The sequence below is a fragment of the Panthera tigris genome, chromosome A1 (genome assembly GCF_018350195.1).
Source record: "Panthera tigris isolate Pti1 chromosome A1, P.tigris_Pti1_mat1.1, whole genome shotgun sequence".
In the NCBI taxonomy this organism is placed as follows: Eukaryota; Metazoa; Chordata; class Mammalia; order Carnivora; family Felidae; genus Panthera; species Panthera tigris.
In genome coordinates, this window is record NC_056660.1 from 109,601,236 (window position 1) to 109,620,169 (window position 18,934).

The following is an 18,934-nucleotide window of genomic DNA, read 5'->3' on the forward strand; positions in this document are numbered from 1 at the left end:
GGCTGACCTTTGAAGGTTTGTTTCTGTCTGAGGATTCTTTGACCTTGGATTTGGATTGCCGTTCAGCAACCATGCACCGTAGCCTTTAATTTTTCGAAGCGCACTTCAGGCCGTACAAATTATTAATCCGTGCCATTTTATACTTGATAACTGGCATTAAGACTGATCATTCTTTAGGCAAATGGGAAGGGCCTAAAATATTTGCTTGCAATCACAGGCTTTTAGAAATTTTCAGGATTTATGAGAAAATTCATCAGACTCAGGCTGTTCACATACCAAAATGGGATCAGGCTTGGAGGGAGAGTCAGCAGCCCACTGACAGGACTGCCTCCTCCCTACTGATCCCCCAGAGCTACAACTCAGGGCACTTGGGGCAGCAGCCAGAGGGGGCATGAGCTGAGGGAGGCAGGCTGGCTGGCTCTGGGGAGCCATCTGTGTTTATTCTGGGATGCCAGCAAAAATGTTGGGGCCCTTTGCCAGGTGTGGAGCAAGGCACAGAGCTGGGAGCTGACTCGGTGGGACCCTTTTGAGCTGTGACCAGGCAGCATGTCTGTGCTAGTGCCCTCTTGCCAATGTGTGTGGGGAGGAGAAGGTGGGGGCGGTGGGAGTGAAACCCGAGACAGGTGTGATGTCCTGCAAAGCAGGTGAACCGACAGCAAGTGCAGTCAGGGTAGATCGTGAGTAGCAAAACCCTTTCCCTGCCACAAGCAAGCAGTGGCCCGGCCCTGAGCCCATGAAGATGAACAAGATATACACTAGGTGCTTAATCAGTGCTTGTTGGATGGATGGATGGATGGATGAAAAATGGAGAAAATGGAAATGGGAAGGAAAGGAGTCAACAGGCCAGTGGAGAGGGGACACCCATGCACAGGAAAAATGTGACTCCCAGGGAAGGAGCCGCACGGGGAAAGATAAGCACCGAGTGATTGATGTAGATGCAACCGGCATAATATTTTACAAACATTAAAGTGATGCATTTCAAGTCCCCTCTTAAATCACATCCTGTTTGCTGCCCTCCCACCTCAGAGTCATGAGGCTCATTGCTCAGGGCAGGAGAGAGAAGGCACTCGTACTCTATAGCAAGACCCAGGCTCTGGAGATTCAGAGGGGACAGAGAGAGGGAGAGAGAGGGAAGACTTGCTACACTGGTTTGACTCTTTCTGCGCTGTGCTGGCCCTCAGGACTCAGAACCCAGAGTTGCCCTGAGTGTAGAAGGAGGTACCTCTCCTCATTGAGTGACCCTCGAAGCTCCCTGGCCACAAGGCTCTGTGGAAACAGGAAGGGGTATGGAACGTCCCCTCCTTGTCCCAGGGCATTGTGAGAATAGGGAGCTGGTGGGAAGGGTGTGCCTGTTGGCATGTAGGTGAGGGGGCTCTGGAAGGGGGCTAAAGCCTCCTCCTTTCTACCCCCCACCTCGGGGTGAGCACAACATACGGCACAGAGCCAGAGCCCGGTTTATCTGCCAAAGCCCCTTTGGCTCTCTAGTGGTGTGGAGAGGTCCAAAGGTTCCTGGCCACATGCTGGCTGGGCCATAAGGTGCTGTGTACTTCTGTGCCTGAAGATTGTGCTGGACTGCCAGACTGAGGCCCTAAGGAAATGTCCCTGGAACCTCCAAGGGTGCGTAGTGCCAGCGGGGCTGCTGGAGGCCAAGTTCTGGAGGGACATCAGACCCCAGACCACGAGGAGAACCTGGGCTGACCTCAGCCAAGAGAACCTGAGACAGGGCAATTGGGGGTCTGCATGGGGGGACCGAAGGTGGCCTAGGACAGCGGCATGTTTCTGTCCACAGTCAGAAGTCAGCTTGGGGTTCAGAAGCAGCTAAGGATGCCGGCTGGGGACTGGAGGCCGGAGGCATTTTTCTTAGAGCATTACTTAATGTGGACTATTAGAATGGCCCGCTCAGACTAAGCCTTACAACGCATTGAACATTCGGTTCTATTTCCTGCCCAACGGCGGTGGGTGGGGCTTGCGAATAAGCTGGGTATGTTACCAAAGGAACCTACAGCTTCTCTGTATGTTGGAATGCTAGTCAAATTACAAGGGAAAGACGAACTGGGCACTCAGGCATCATCCCCTGGAGGAAGCGGGGCCGCCCTGGGCTTCAGGGCTCCTCTTCTCCAGATGTGGTCCCCCTACCATCGGCATCACATCTGGGGCGCAAATGATAGAAACGCAGATTCCTGCCCCTCCACCCCAGGCTGACAAGACTCTCTGTTGGCAGGTGGGCATTCTGGTTTTAGCAAGTACCCCTGGGGTGTCCGTGGTACCCTGAGGCCTGACAACTGCTGCCTTAAAAGATGGGGGGACTGTCTGGGTGGATGGAAAGGGAGAGTCTGGAGGCGGGGATGGGGAGGTGAGGTATTCTGGTTGGCTGGGGTCTCATTTGGAATAAGACCTATGTGCAATGTAGGATCCTCCGCGTGGCCCCAAAGTCATAGACTTTTTTTTTAAAGTTTATTTATTTGTTTTGAGAGAGACAGAGACGGCACAAGGGAGGGACAGAGAGACAGGGAGAGAGAGAATCCCAAGTGGGCCTCATGCTGACAGGCAGAGCCCCACGTGGGGCTCGAACCCACAAAACCGTGAGATCATGATCTGAGCCGAAACCAAGAGTCGGACGCTTAACTGACTGAGCCACCCAGGCGCCCCCAAAAGTCATAGACGTCAAACAGTTTAGCACAGGGCTAAAACCAAACAAACAAAAAGCAAAACCCCAAGTGGGACGGCCGCTGGGATTATTGGTTCCGGCATCCTTCCGGAGTGATTTCGCTGATCACTTGTGTGTGTGAAAATGTGCACTTTGTGTAGGAAAGGCTCATGCAAAATTAGAATGCGTGAGTACTGACAGAACCATCATAATTCTGCTCCTGTCAGCTACACAAATATTAACCAAACAGCAAATATTTGGATCACTTAAAGTTTAATTAAATGAATGTTTTATTGGATTTAATTCATGTCAATATTCCCTGACTAGTTTAAAAATTCTGAAAAGATTTATTGCAACCGAAGCTCTCCTTCTGCCCTTACTCCCAATTATTTACTGTTCAACACACCCTCCCCGGGCAGGCCCCACGTCCCTCCAAACGACCTCCCATGGTCGTTTCCCAGGGGGGAAAATGAGGCATCAATCACGGGCTGCGGCTCGAGTGAGCAGAGCAGATTCTGGACTGTGGCTCTGGACATCTGGCCTTCAGGCCTGGCTCTGCTGGTGACATGCCAAGTAGCCTTGGGCAGGTCCCTTCCTGTCAGTCAGACTCGGATCAGACATCACTAAAATGAGGGCTGGGGCTGGGAGGGTTCTGTGGACCCATCTTGCTTTGAGGTCTGGGGCGCTGAGTACATTGTTCTAAGTGGACGTCCCCCTTCTGCCAGGCGCTGTCCAGCTGTGTCTTCCTTGTCCCCCAGGGCCATCTGCCTCTGCTCTTGGCCTACGTGCCCACAGGGGTACAAGTAACACGAACGGTTGCCAAGCCCAAAGTGGCTTCCCTCAGGATGCCCCCTGAATCCTTGCCTTCCTCTCCACCCCAGATGCCAACAGCCTCCTGTGTGCTCACCCCTCCAGATCTTCCCTGTTCTCATGAGCACAAGGTAGGTCATAGCCCTGCTCAAAAGCCGCCCACAGCCTCCACCACCACAGAAGTCAGAACAGTCCCTGACCCGCCCCCCATTCTCCTCCCACGTTACCACCATGGTGCCCACTGGTGCCTATCCCATTTGTCTATTCTGAGACCCTTGCCCTCTCGGCCCCTAGAGATGAACTTATGGGATGTTTCTGGGATCTTGAGGTTTTATTTATATATTTATTTAGTGTCTATTTATTATTTTTGAGAGAGAGAGAAAGGGTGTGAGCGGGGGTGGAGCATAGAGAGAGGGAGACACAGAATCCAAAGCAGGCTCCAGGCTCTGAGCTGTCAGCACAGAGGCCGATGTGGGGCTTGAACTCACGGACCGTGAGATCATGACCTGAGCCGAAGTCGGACGCTTAACCGACTGAGACACTCAGGTGCCACTTAAAGTTTAACATAAATGGACATTTAGGTATTTGTTGAAGATTGGAAGACACCATCCTGCTGAAATTTATCAGGAAAAAGAAAGGAGGGTGGTCTTGGTTCTCATAACTGGGAAATCTAAGGCAGATGGAGGAGGCAGTAGACATCTGGGGTTCCCAACAAGGCACTCTCCATTTGGCTGCAAGATGCCCAGTGGTGGCCCCACACTCACAGTGTCCCTGTGCATGGGATCCCGGAGGAAGGGACCCAATATTTCCCGAGAGGCCTGGAAACAGGCATTGGAGAGAACTGTGATCGTCAGACTTGCCTCCTGGGTTGTTGCACGAAGCGATCCCCGGGGCCAGGTGGGTGGAGTACCACGCAGTCACAGGACTGACCGACACGCGAGGCCTGCACCCTGTGGCCACCGCAGGACCGGTTGCTGTGTGTGCTGAGGTGGGAACACATGTCCCAACAGAAAGGACATATGTGTGTTGGACAGATCGATACCCTATGACTGCTAGAGAGATGCAGAGAGGGCCTCGTCTTGCCTTTGCCCTTTCCTGGCCTCCCCCTGGAGTCTCGTCATGGTGCACGGTGACGACATTGTGGAGACAGAATCAGCAGAATTCTGCTGCAGCCTGTCCGTGACCCTGCCCTTCTCTGGGAGAGCTATGGGGGGACAGCTTGGTAGTAGTGCCATGGCCCAGCACAGGGGACTCCATGGTCCTCTTGAGCCTCACATTGCGATGGGGACGAGAGGAGGACCAGGCAGCCTGCAATTTGTGGAGCTGGCTCTCGTCGGTGTTCAGTGACCACACACCTACCACTCCTGCCCGGGCACACGTGTACAGGAGGGGACCCAGCTACGCTCAGACCTGCACTCTGCTCTGTGGAGCCAAGAGTTACACGAGAGGGAAGTGAAGGAGCCCTCCGGGGCAGCGGCCTGCACGGGGGCCGCCCAGGGATCTTTCCGGCTGCTGGCTGTGGCTCTGCTGCTCCCACACGCCTCACCACCTGCGGTCCCAAGGGCTACTCTTTGGGAAGGTTGCCAAGGTTTCTGGGGGCCCAGGCAACAAGATCTGCCCCGTGCCCAGAGTGCGTGGAGGCAGTGAAGGAGGGCTGGGCTGTGGGTCCGAGGGGCCCAGGGGGAGCTCGTCTGGCACAGCTGGGGAAAGGCACCCACAGAGAGATGATGTCCCTGCTGTAAGAACTGGCACCTGACAGGTGCCTGAGTGGCTCAGTCGGTTGAGCGTCTGACCCTTGATTTTGGCTCAGGTCACAATCCCAGGGTCATGAGATTGAGCCCTGTGTTAGGCTCTGCGCAGGGCATAGAGGCTGCTTTGGATTCTCTCTCTCTCTCTGCCCCTCCCCCACTTGCGTGGGTGCACATGTGCACTCTCTCTCTCAAAATAAATAAACAGACAAAAAAAAAGAGCTGGCCCTGGAGGGCTGGCTGGTAGGGAATCACGGGAGGGGAAGGCAGTGGGGGGTTCCTCACACCCTGGGACATCTACCTCCCTATGGGCCAGGCCTTCTGCTATCCGTGGCTTCCCCTTGTTTTCCCATGGATGAGGTGGCACAGGTCGCATTGAAATCACCGTCGACACCATCATGGCTTGGTTAGCACAGGACAGACCTTCCCGGTGTACTAACTAGGTGTGTGTCCGGCAGTGTGAACCCAGGGCTGTTTGGTGCCCTGGCGCCTAGCACGGTGCCTGGCACACAGTAGGTGGGCTCGAGGCCAAGTCCAGCTGACAGCAGTCTTCTGGGGAAACACCTGCCTGGCTCTCTAGGTCCTTCCAACCAGAGCAGTAAAACACCTGGCTGCCCAGACACAAGGCGCTGTGGACACCAGCCCTCAGCCTCCTCCCTGCACACAGGCTCTCCCTGTTCCTTGGAGCCTGGAGAGAAGAGAAGGCCACAGGGGATTAATGGGCCCACCATAAGCAAGGCTAACACCCTTCCCGAAGGCAGGCGGCCATAAAATTTCAGTCTCTGGAGAATTGGGTTTTAGTTCCTATTACAGCTTTTCCTTAATCACAGGCGCTATTTCTCACACTGACTTGAACTCGATGAGACACTCATAAAACCATCAGCACCCTCTCAAGCAGGATTCTGGTGCTTCACAGCAACAGAAATTAAATTTCTCAAATTATTGTCAAGTCCGCATTCGTTTTCTTATGTTAGAAATGCACTAATGGAACACATTCCTACCTGGACTTTTGCCATTTTTCAAATGATGCTCTTGGTGGAAAGACTCTGTCAAAAGCTCAATCAACCTGCCTGCATGTCGAAATACCCTCGAAAGGCCAACCCAGGCTCAGAAGCCTACTTGGGAATCAGGATAACCTGGAGAGACCCCCGGCCAGGCGCTTAGACACATCTCTGTAGCTGCAGCTTCTTCTCACCCTGTTCTCCTCGTAAAATAATGTGCTTCTGGTAAGAGCCCCTCAGGTGACCTGGGAGCCACCACAGTAGGTGTGGCACCTGTTTGGCAAACTCTGTTGACCTGGTCTCATTCCTGAGACCAGGGTCACACCGTGAAGTGGGGGGGGGTGGAACAGAAACAAAGGGAGAGGGTGCATACCCCATGTCTCCTGAACGCGTAGGGGACAGGCAACATCTCAGCACCTCCTGGACCGGATAGCTTCACAGGCGTGTACAGGGTAGGGCTGTTTTGGCTTGCCCTGTGGGAAGGTGCTCTGGGGTGCTGTGTCCTCTGTTTCCCTCCACCAGAGCCTGCTGCTCGGAGCTCTTGGCCCGAATCTGCTGAAACTGTGTGGCCGGGGCCTGGGAACTGGTTGCCTATTTAGGGCCTTTCATTCTGACATGCACATTTTGAGCACTGGAGCATGTCTGGCCTGCACAGGTGGCTCTGGACCGGCCAGACCTGCATGCGTCCAAAATATCCTGTTTCTTCAGGCATAATCTGATTCAATTTTTCTGTCATTGTCATATCCCCTCCTGCTTGCTTAATTTTGGGAATGGCAATAAACTTGTTAATTACCGGCAGATCTGTGTATAATTTACTTTTTCAATTGACTTACATTGCTTGGTGTTGCTGCAACCACTGTTTACAGTTTAGTTATTAACTCTGCTCTTGGGTGTAAACAAACACCTTGGTAAGCTGCAGACAAAGATCATACCTCTATTATCTCTTTTGGATCCTCAGAGGGCCTAATATAATCCCTGGCACAAAGAAGGGACTTGATAAGTAGTTTTAAGCAAGTGAACCATTCGGGTGGTGCTCAGTCAATAATTGTTTATTGAGCACCTACTATGTGCCAGGATATAGTGGGAACATACTGGCAAGCAGAACAGGCTCAGTGCCCGCTAACCTGGAGCTTGTGGCATAGCAGGGAGGACAAGTGTTAGGAGTGGGGTGGGGAGAGAAGGTACCTGAAGCCTGCCCACAGACACCCATGGAGAGACCTTGGCTCCTGCACAGCGTGACTGCCCTCTCTTGGTAGAGCCCTTCCTGTGTGCCCAGAGCAGGAGACAGACCCATGACTCACTCCCAAGGAGCCCCTGTGTGATGTGACCTTCTCCTTTTTTTTCTTTTTAATTAATGTTTATTTATTTTTAAGAGAGAGGGAGACAGAGTGGGGGAGGGGCAGAGAGAGAGGGACACACAGAACCTGAAGCAGGCCCCAGGCTCTGAGCTGACAGCACAGAGCCCGACACGGGGCTCGAACTCACGAACTATGAGATCATGACCTGAGCCGAAGTCGGACGCTCAACCAACTGAGCCACCCAGGCGCCCCAAAATGTTTATTTATTTTTGAAGGAGAGAGAGACAGAGCATGAGTGGGGGTGGGGCAGAGAGAGAGGGAGACACAGAATGTGAAGCAGGCTCCAGGCTCCGAGCTGTCAGCACAGAGCCCGACACAAGGCTCGAACTCATGAGCTATGAGCTCATGTGAAGTTGGACGCTTAACTGACTGAGCCACCCAGGCACCCCATGGTTCTGACCAGAGGGATGTGAACATGCTTCATCAAGCAACCCCCCAAATGACTGTGATGGCTAACTGTATCACATGATTGGGCCATGGGAAACCCAGAGAGTTGGTTAAACATTCTGGGTGTGTCTGTGAGAATGTTTCTGGTTGAAATTAGCATTTGAATCAGTTGACTGACTAAAGCAGACTGCCCTTCCTAAGGTCCATGGGCCTCATCCAATCAAATGAAGACCTAAGTAGAACAAAAAGACTGAGTGTTCTTATATTCATTTACTATTACTAGTATTAGTGCTTAGTGTTTTGAGTTCCTTCTCCCTGACTGCCTTCAAGATGGGACATGGGTCTTTTCCTGCCTTTGGACTTGAACTGAAGTATTTTCTTTTCCTGGGTCTTGAGCCTTCTGGCTTTTAGACTGGGCCTTAACGCACCGGCTCTCCTGGGTCTCCAGTTCACCAATTGCAGACGCTGGGATGTTAGCCTCCACAATCTTGTGAGCCAATTCTTTATAATACTGTCTTTCTCCATGCATCCATGCATCCATCCATGCATCCATCCATGCATCCTGTTGGTTTCTGGTTCTCTGGAGCGCTCTGATTCATGCAGTCATTACCCACACTCTCTTCTCTCACGGAGATCATGTGGTCGTGCATTTTGTGAAAGCAAATAACACAGTCTCTTTGTTGCTGCCTGAGCCCACCAGATCTGATGAGCATGAGAAATCGGTCTTCACTCCATCATGCTACTAAGATGTTGGGTCTCTACAGCATTTGGTGTTGAGGGACCTAATACACCCCTTCAGAAGACAAAGAAATGTAAGTTAATGTATTTCCACAGAAGAAATTGTCATGAGACATGGAAGGGGCCTTGGAGAGGTTGTCATTCAGGTCAGGAACCCTCAAAATCCTCTGACAGGAGGAGATCCGATTCCTGTTCCAATGCTCGAAACAGCTTCTGTCCAGAGACCTTATTCTCTCCTCCCACAGCTGTTTCTACTGCTTTCGCTATTAGTGTCCAAGGGAGAGGGGTTTCGCGGTAGGCTGGGAGAGAATGTGTAAATAAATGACCCAGGATAATATGTGCTGTGCCTGGGAAGGAAGGATGCCAAGAGAGAGAAGAGCAAGGAGGCCTTATAAGATGTGAGTGGGAGTGGTGGGAGAAGTCTGGGTGGGAGCCATTTCAGTGGATATCCCTGAGAGGAGAAACCAGAGAGACCAAGAATAGGAGAAAGGGCAACGTAGTCGGAGACACAGCTCATGCAAAGGCCCTGAGGTAGGACGGGGCTTACAGTGCTCTGGGAACTAAAGAAGGCCAGTGTGTCTGAAGCACAGGGAACAATGTGGGGGTGTGTGGCACCCCTGTAGTGAGAGAGGTGCTGCACAGCCAGGCAGAACAGGCAGGGCCACGGTTTCTTAGCAGGAGACCTGAGGATTTTCATTTAAGGCAATGGAAGGTAATTCGAGGATTTTGAGTCAGGGAGGGATGTGATCTGCTTTGCATACTAGAAGGATCACTCCAGGCCAATGGGCCGCTGCGAGGGAGGAAAGGATGCAGAGACCCCATTTAGGAAGCTGGGGCTGTAGTTGAGGGAGAGGCAGGTGGTGAGTGTGGGGAAGGAGGGTAGAGGAAGGGACGGGGCTCGGACACCATTCACATGAAGAGCCCTGCGAAAGGGGTGTCACCATTCAGATGAAGAACCCTGCGAAAGGGGTGTCGGGACTGACTCCCTCCTGTGCTCCTCGCTTGACCTCTTGCGTAATACAATGATATTTCCTGAGGTGGGGTGGGCTGGAGCCTTGATGTGCTGTTTCTGTCTTGACTGATAACCCTCTAACCCTTCCTCAGGCATTTGCTCTGAAATGTAGACTATGATCATATCCTTGGCCCCTTCAGTGAAAAAGGCTTGAAGGGGATTTCTTAACAATTGCATTCCTGTTACTAAAAAGCCTCAGGAAGAGGGACAGACAGGAGTCTCCATTGTCCAGGCTGCTCTCCCTACGGCCCTGAAGGCCGAGGAGTGTTCAGCAGGCAGTCCAAGCGGCTGAAGCCAGACAGAGGCGGGGGGGGGGGGGGGGGGGGGGGGGGTGCCCAACCCTGATGTGTGCCTTACCCACCTCCACCCTGCGGTGTGGGCCACGGCCTCTGAGCATAAACCCGGCTTCACACGCTCAACAGGGAGAAGCCATTGGGTCTTGTGAGAGCGTAAATAAGTATAGTGCGTTTTCTGTTTAATTATCCAGTCTCCGGAGAACGCTAAGTCATGGCTGCATTGGGTAAACAGGCACAAGCAAGCCATTTTGGAGAACAGCTTACATCAGTGTATTTGTTTTGTTTCAATTCCAATCTTCCTGAGTGTGCCACAGCTCTGATGAATTCCTGATTGGGGGGGGGTCCCTGAGCCTGGCCGAGGGCTCTGCCGCTCCCAGCACCCATGGAGCTCCTGGCAGTTTCTGCCTTTAAAGGAAATATGACTCGGGGCACCTGGGTGGCTCAGTCAGTTAAGTGTTCGACTTCAGCTCAGGTCATGATCTCGCGGTTCATGGGTTTGAGCCCTGCGTCAGGTTTTGTGCTGACAGCTCAGAGCCTGGTACCTGCTTCCGATTCTTTGTCTCCCTCTCTCTCTGCCCCTTTCCCACTCATGCATGCTCTCTCTCTCAAAAATAAAAACATTAACAAAAAATTTTTTAAAGGAAACATGGCTCACAGCCTCTGTTCCTGACCAGCAGGCCTCCTGAGGACCTTGGCCCACCACTTCCTGGTCCAGGGTGAACTATAGACAGACTCTGTCCTCCCCCTGGGTAACCCCCTGTGTTCTAGTTTTAAGGCCCATCTGAGAAGCAGCAGCCATAGTTTTGGTCACTGAGTATTAACATGGCAGAGAGCTCAGTGAATCCATCTGTTGGAAGGAAAGGAGGTCAGTGGGGTGGGGGCGTGTTGGCCCCTAGCAGCCTGGTTTGGGCCTTGGCACAGGGGGTGCAGGGCTGGAATTTGGAGGAGCCCTGCCCCTCACTGGATGGTGATGCTATGGGCACAGGCAGGGAAAGGGAAGCACAGAGAGAGGAGGCCTCAGGGGGCAGTGGTACGAGGTGAGGCTGAAGGTCAGGAGCCAGGCCGGCAGGACCTCACGGCAATGGGGGGGACTTTGGGTTTTATTGCACGAGAAGCCCTTGGAGCATCTTAAGCAGGAGACTCAAGTGGTCTGATTTATGTTTTTTCTTTTTTTTAATTTATTTTGAGAGAGAGAGAGAGAAAATGATGCGGGGAGGGGCAGAGAGAGAGGGAGACAGAGGATCTGAAGCAGGCTCTGTGCCCTCAGCACAGAGCCCTATGTGGGGCTCAAACTCACCAACTGTGAGAGAGTGACCTGAGCCAAAGTCAGCTGCTCAATGGACTGAGCCACCCAGGGCCCTGATGTATGCTTGTAAAGACAACCTGTGCATAGGCTGAGACATCTTCAACTACGTTAACCCTGAGTGGAAACGGGGCTGACTGATAAGGAAAGACTGTCATCTCCCTAAGGGGGAGGCCCTGGGTAGGTTCATTCGTGTGTCCAGGATGTCATCAGGCCCTTGGGCTCTCTTTCTTCTGCCCCACAGCCCACAGTGTGCAGCCATACTGGACAGTTCTGGGCATCGCAGGCCGGCACTACATCGTACAGTGGGAGGAGGGCCTCTTCCTGGTGTGTGAGCTGTAAGGACAAGGAAGGTCCCGTGCGGACTTCCCCTCAGGTTTCATTAGCCAGATTTGAGTCTCGTGCTCACCCCTAGAGCACATACTGGCAAGAAACTGCTGTGACTGGCTGGGGGAGGCCTGGTGCTGGGGGAGGAGGTGGGCCAGCTGGGACTCAGGAAGGGGTGGAGGGTGGACAGAACAGGCAGCAGAGGAAGCAGGGAGATCTGTTAGGGGCCTGTGGTCTGGGGGTTGGTGGCTTGGGTCACAGCAGTGGCCGCAGAGGTGCTGAGAGACAGACGGATTTGGGACACATGTTGGGGGGCAGGGCCAACAGATCTGCCAACTGACTGGATGGAGGGATCGAGGATGATTATTACTGGGGTTTTGGCCTGAAAAAGTGGGCAGCTGTTGGTTCCATTTGCTGAAAGGCTGAGGGAGAAAGAGCAGACCTTTTAGGTACAACCCAGGTTCTGTTTTATGGTGGTTGGTAGACGGAGGGGTGGGCAGTTGGCTGCATGAGTCTGGGGCTCAGAAGAGTGGTCCAGCCCAGGGATAAGATGTTGGGATCCATCGATGTCTAAGTGATATTTAAAACCACGGGACCAAGAGAGATCACAGGGGACTATGCGGAGAGGGGAGGGGCCTGAGAAGTAAGGCCTGGGACCCACCAAGGTTTCATGGAGGAGGATGAGCAGAGTCATACAGACCCTGAGCAGGAACCTGTGGGTTCCCTGTGTCTGGTGCTGTCAGGAGCTCTGGTCAGACCAGGACTCAGGTTTGATCACGGGCTGTGGTGACAGGGAGGGCCTTTGGGACCTGGACATATGGAATCACTAAAATTTCATTAGAGCACTAGGGAATAAAGTCATCTCTGGAATGGACTGGGAGCGAACAGGAGTTCTTTACAAGAGTTCTGTCAAGAAGGGGAGCAGAGAAATGGAAAGAATTTTTTTTTCCCCAGGTGTCATGTTTGTGAGCCCAGGGGAAGATACAAATGGAGAGGGAGAAATGCATGATGCAGAAGAGAGGAGGGGCGCTTTTAGAAGAAAAGCCTCTGAGTGAGTGAGAGCAGGGAGCCCCCAGAGAGTAAGTGGGGGGGGGGACTGGCTTCTGAAAAGGCAGAGGCTTTGTGCTTCTGAACAGAAGGGGGCTGCAGAAGGAGATGAGAGGAAGTGCTCTTCATGGCAGAAGGACAAGAGAAAGCCCATTTGGCACAGGTTTGCAGTTCTCAACCTAAGGCGATTTTGCAAACCCTGCCCTGGGACATTTGGTAATGTCTGGAGATAATTTTGGTTGTTAGGACTGAGGGAGGTGGTGTTTCCCTGCTGGCGTCTAGTGTGGTTACTAGCTAGGGATGCTACTAAATAAACATCCTACAACGCACAGAATAGTCCTCACAATAAAGAATTATCCGGCCCCATATGTCAAAAGTGGCCCCACATGTCAAAAGTTACGTTAGCAATAACGACGGGATTGGTACAGCCCTCAAATATTTTATCTATTGACAATGCATGTCTTCCCACTGGCCCGTCCTAGGCAGGGCCTGTAGGCACATGAGGATACAGCCTTGTCTGAATCCGCACCTGAGTGGTTATACCACGGGATTAGAGGAAGCTCTTCTTCCCTTGCCCTGGCCCGACAAGGCCAAACCTTACACAGGGCCTCGGCCATCATGCTCTCCTGTCAACGCCAGCCTTGGTGGACCTGCCTGCTGCGCCCGGTGGTGGTGGTGGGGTCTTGATGCAGGCAGGTGAGGGGGGAGGGGAAACCCTTAAAAGAGTGGCTGTTATGATCATTGTAGTTGTGACACAGAAACCAACTCATTTGCCTTTGCTGGAACCTTCCTTGTGTCAGGCAAGATGCATGGCACCAAAATATCTGGATGTGAGAAATCTCTTTTCCTTACATAGGATATTTATCTCTCTCTTTGTCTTGGGTAGGTTCTTTAAATTATCTTTCAGAGAGAACCCTATAATATATGCTTTGTCCAAGGACAGATCTCGGTAAGAAAAATGCCTCTGGTTTCCCCTCCAAAGACTCCTCTGCCATCTGTCAGTTTGGAAATCTCCACATCTTGACCCACGGCAAATTGCTTCTCGCCGCGCCCGACATCGCGCCTGCCTTGCCAGGCACATGCGGAGGCTGCAGGCTGGCTGAGTGAACGGTCCATTTTAGGGATGAATGAGCCAAAATCTCATTCACCTCTCCTCTCTTTACAGTTACAGCCAAACTGCCCCCGGAGCCCCTCTGCGTCCCCTGCTTTCTCTTTGTCTCCTTCGGGACTGCTTCCACATAGGACCTCATTGTTGGTGGAAACAGCAGCCTCTTCCCGGGAAAGGTCTCCACGTGCAGGCCCCCTTCCCTCCCACCTGCCTGGCATTTAAGCCCCACCGGCACCTGACTTCCAGCCTTCTCTTCCAGAGCCCACACTTAGCTTGAGCCCAAAGGAACTCCTTGCCATGCTCCACCAGCGTCCTGGCTTTCTCATGTTTGCCGGCCGTGTTGGCACCACCTCACGGGGGAGTTCAGCCTTATGCAAATACATCTCTGGTGTCTGAGGGTGAAACGGGTGTGGCCGTTGCCCGGGACCCAGAGGAGGTCCCTGAGAGCCTCAGAGGCAGAGCTGCCTCAGCACACAAACCCTCGAAAATGGAGAGGTTCCAACAAGGAATCATAAGGATAGCAAATAAATGAAAGGTTTAACATATTACCTTCTGCAACTTAAGAAAAACATCGTTCGCTGGGCTAAAATCGGAGAACTGGCCTGCAGTCCCCATGTAGGGGAGCCGTCCCCTGGCAGAAGATGCCTGGCGGGTAAGCCACCCAGCATTTCTGTAGGGTGGGCAGCCCTGGGTCTCAGGCCCCTGGCAGAGCCGTCCTCATGTAAAGGACAGGGAAACCGAGGCCCAGAGACTTAACGGTGGCAGGACTGACACCCTGCAGTTCAGTGCACTGTTTTTTACTTCCTGGTGCCCCGTTTTAGTGCACTGGGGTTAGAGAGAGAGAGGGGAGCAGTTATAAATACAAGAAGAAAATCTAGCAGCTAACAGGTCAGAGAAAGGTAATTTAAGAATTAAACGTGGGGCCCAAGGGTGGCTCAGTTGGTTAAGCATCTGACTTTGGCTCAGGTCATGATGTTACTCATGGTTCGTGAGTTCGAGCCCGGCTTCAGGCTCTGTGCTGACAGCTCAGAGCCTGGGGCCTGCTTCGGTTCCTCTGCGTCCCCTCTCTCTGCCCCCTCCGCTCTAGAGCTCTATCTCTCTCTCTCAAAAATAAATAAACATTAAGAGTTAGTGTCTCTGCACCCTTCTGCGGAGCCCTTCAGCCAGGCTGGGGGAGGCGGGCAAGAGAAGCCTCTGGGATTCGGTCCTGGCACCAGTGCTCCTAGCAGCGGTAGGGACCCCTTGATGTCCGTCTCATGTGTGTTCTGATTGTGGCTACAGCACCGAATGACTTTACACTTACAACTGAACAGTTTCATGCAGGCTGCAGCTGCTGCAGTGGTCCCTGCACCCCTGGCTCAGGGGTGGGGGGACACTACAGCAGAAGCCAGCACGCTGACACTTGGCTCCCATGTCAGGAGGCCTGCAAGCCCAGTGTGGAGACGTGTTTGGGTTGTCCCTGGGACGCAGCCCACGTCAGGAACCTGCAGCCAAAGCTGTGCAAGGCCGGGCAAGGTTTCTTTTTTGTGCATTGCAAAAACAGGCCCAGGTTCAGGTTCAAAGGTGGAAGTCTTTGGGATAAAATAATCATCTGGGTTCTAGGGAGTCGAGACTGTGTCTCTTATGCCAAACAGATGAACAAACCACGCAGATACCCCAGGACCAGCACTGCCCCGTCGCCACTTCTCCATCTCCAGACACCCCAGTTTCACCCCCCAGGTGTCTTGCTTTATGCTGACATTGGCTGCCTGAAGCACCCCTGTGAGGCAGCCCTTCCTGCCCACTATAAACCCATCTGTAGCAAGATGACCCTGCACAGCCTCACCTCCCACCTCCCCTTCAGCCCATGAGGAAGGGGAGGGTTTGGAGAAACTAGTTCATGCCAAGCAGCTGACAGCAGGTCCTGGTCCCAGCTGTTTCTGGTTGCACCCCTGCCGGTGTGCACCAGAGCCCTCATCTGCAGGGGTCTCAGGAAGGCCGGAGGTGGGGATGTGACCCTGACACCAGGAGGCCTTCACCGGCCCTCAGGCCCACGGACGCCGCACACCACGGTTTCCCTGCAGACCACGGGGACAGCACAGCAGTCCCTGAGAAGCACTGGGAGTCATCGGTGGCCACGAGTTCCTTTTGTTAAGCCCACGGTGCTTCAGGAGAGTGGAATTTCTGTCTCAGAACCCAGCTAAGTGCTCAGCTACACTGATACAGTGTGGCTGGAAAGCAAACCTGAATATGGAAATCCATCCACCTCTTCTTACGGTGGCTCACACTAGCCTGCAGCCTCAGTGCCTGTGGGGAGCCAGACCTCGTGCAGTCCCAGGTTGTGGCCTGACCCCTGGCTCTTCCTGGCTGGGGCTAGCCTGAGCTCTTGTGGTCCTGGTACAATGATCACTACGGGACCTCCAGCCTAGATGGCCTGGACCGTCCCTCACCTTCCCTGGCCAGTCCCCCCTCCTGGGCCCAACCCTCACCGTCCTTTCTCCTTCCTTCAGCCTCTTGTCCCCAGGGTATGGTCACCTCCTTTTCCTCAAGCCTTTTAGCTTGGCTGTCCCTCCACCCCCCTAGCCACAGGCCAGAGCCACGCCAGAAGCCTGTTCCAGACCCGTGTTGTAGGCACTCACCGACACCTGGGGATAGTCTGGAGCCCCCAGGGGAGCTGACACAGCCCCTTGCCCTTCTGCCTGCCACACCTGCCTGAAGTTTCCCAGGCTGCCCATGTGGTCATATCTTCTTGCAGCTCATGTTCGAAACAAAGCACGATCGCAAGCCCCGTGCCACGTTCTGTGGAGACCAGGTCAACGGGCCCCCACATGCGCCGATGTCAGCTGAGAAGGAGGCACCAATTGGGGTGCGGTGGTGTAGGGGTGAGGGTAGGCAGGTCAAGAGCGGTGGGAACTCTGTCTGCCTGGTTTTCACCTGCATCCCACACAGACCCATCCATCCCAGTAAACATCAGCTGAGTCAAGAGGTAATGAGCTTGCTGACTGAAGCAGGGAGAAGAGGCAGGCTAGATGCAGAGAGACAGGAGAAGGCCATGGACCGTGGCCGCCTGGATTTTCCAGGCCCCTGTGCATGGGCCCCACAGGAGGGAGCCCATCCTCAGCTACACACCTGGTAGGGTAGGAGCCTGATCCTGTGGCTCAGAGACCTGAAGGGAATGGCTCAGGGCTGCAGGGCGGCTGAGCTCTGGTTTATCCATGGCAGGACCACGCTGCCCCCAACAGTGAGGTGGAGACACGCCGCCGAGCAGCCTCATTTTGCTGTAGCTCCCTCCCCCTTCATGTCCACTCCTGCAAGGGGGATTGTTGAATGACTCCGGCCAAAATGTGCTCTCCCCAGAGGCTGCCAGCAGCCCTGCCAATCCTGGTCATGCGGCCCCCACCCAGGCCCACAATGAGGCACGTGACCTCTTGTTAAGGGTGTGACTACACAGCACCGTGGGCCTGCCGGATGCTGGATGGAACTGTCTGAGCATGTGGCCGGGGGAGGAGGCTTCTGTGTGCAAACACAGATTTCACAGACCACAGCACGTGCGGTCAATGTGGCTGCTGAGCATGGTTTCCAGGGCACTGACTGTGGGGGCTGAAGATGAGTTTCATTTGTTACGGCAGTACTGCAGATAGGCTGGGAGTCGTGGGCTGAATGGCTTTGTCTTATCCTGAAATAACCCGGTCTAATGAGCTCCTGCCCACGAGGGGCGGGAACCAGGGAAATGTGCCCATTAAATGTATGTGGTTCCGGAGGAGGCCTGGCCCGCTCCTGGCTGAAGAGCAGCCAGGAAGAGGCAGCTGCCTGGTGGGCCACAGGCCTGGCTGGCTTGGACAGGGTCCACTTAGCAGCCCGGCCTCAGCCCCCTCCCCCAGAGCTACCCTCCACACTGGCTCCCCTCACAGAGAAGGCAGTGGGCCAGCAATGGTGTCAGCAGAGCCCGGGAAATTCAGTAGGGCCAGGCCTTCAGGACTGTCCTTCTGTGAGAAGGAGGGGTGGGGCCCACCTCTTCCTGGCCCCTCACTGACCAAGAAGTAGGGGGTCCCTGGTGACGGAAAGCAAAGGACACCATCTATCCTTGTCCTTTGCTTGCCTGGGAGCTGGGCATGTTCCCTTCTGGAGCAGGCCCAGGACCCTCCCATGGTCAGCCTGTGGCAGCTGAAGTCGTAGTGGTGGTGGTGGGGGGTCGCTGGTGCAGAGTAATGGCTAGAGGAAGGCCATGACCTTGCTCACCCCGTAGGAATGAGAAAGGGGTAGGCGTGTCACCTCCCCCAGTGCCCTTGGAGAGCACGGAGGAAGGTGCCGTAAGTCCCAAAGGTGAAGGGTCTGATCCGCTGGCTGGGCAGGGTGAGTTCCTGTCCTTGCATTGGCTCTAGCCCTGGGGTCTCTGTGACCCCATTGCAGGACCACTGTCCTTGGAAGATGGACAGTAGTAGCAGGAAACCCGGTGATTCTGGTTCAACAGGTCCTGCTAGGGAGGGGCGGGAAAGGAGTGAAAGGCAAGGGAGCAGGTGTGGAGGAGAACAGGCTTAGGTACCCCAGAGCTTAACGGGGTGGCTGACAGGGCCTCTCCCAGGCCAGGCTCCAGAGGGCCACAGGCCAGGTGATAATGCTGCACCGCATAGCATCTCCACACCCACAGCCATGTAAGCCCCATGAAGTGGCTGGTAGGGAGCACATGCTTATCTCACAGGGGAGGTAACTGAGGCCCAAAGAGGAGCTACTACTAGGAAAAGGTTTCAGAGTGGATCCTCTCTCTGACGCTTCAGCCAATCAGCACAAGGGAGGCAGCAGGGCCGCAGTGAGGCCTTGGGCACCTGTGGTCGGGCAGGGCTTTCCTGCCAACAGATGTCTGAGTCTATCACTGAAGGCTCGCTTCATAGTTGAAGTGAGCCTGGGAAAGTAAAGCCTACCGTGGCTATCAGTCATTAACACTCAGGATGCTGCTAGATTATGCTAGCTGGTGGGGGCATGGTTTGCTTGGGGCAGGGGAGGGGGTCCAGAGAACAGAATGGAAGCTTCCAGGAAGGTCACTAGACACAGGAGATGCCTTCCCAAACTTTCAAACTTCACCGGCTTGGCAGGGGTGCGAAGGGCTGTGGCTCCTTTGGGCAAGCACGTGCAACCACGACTCCTGGGGAGGGTAGCTCACACCCCACACTTGTGC

At 54.0% G+C, this 18,934-nt stretch overlaps 1 protein-coding gene across 4 annotated transcripts in view; it reads right to left on the reverse strand.

Annotated features, from left to right (window-relative positions):
* Positions 1-18,934, reverse strand: part of FSTL4 (follistatin like 4) — a 459,649-nt gene that overhangs the window by 59,759 nt on the left and 380,956 nt on the right. The gene's annotated exons all lie outside the window — the stretch shown is intronic.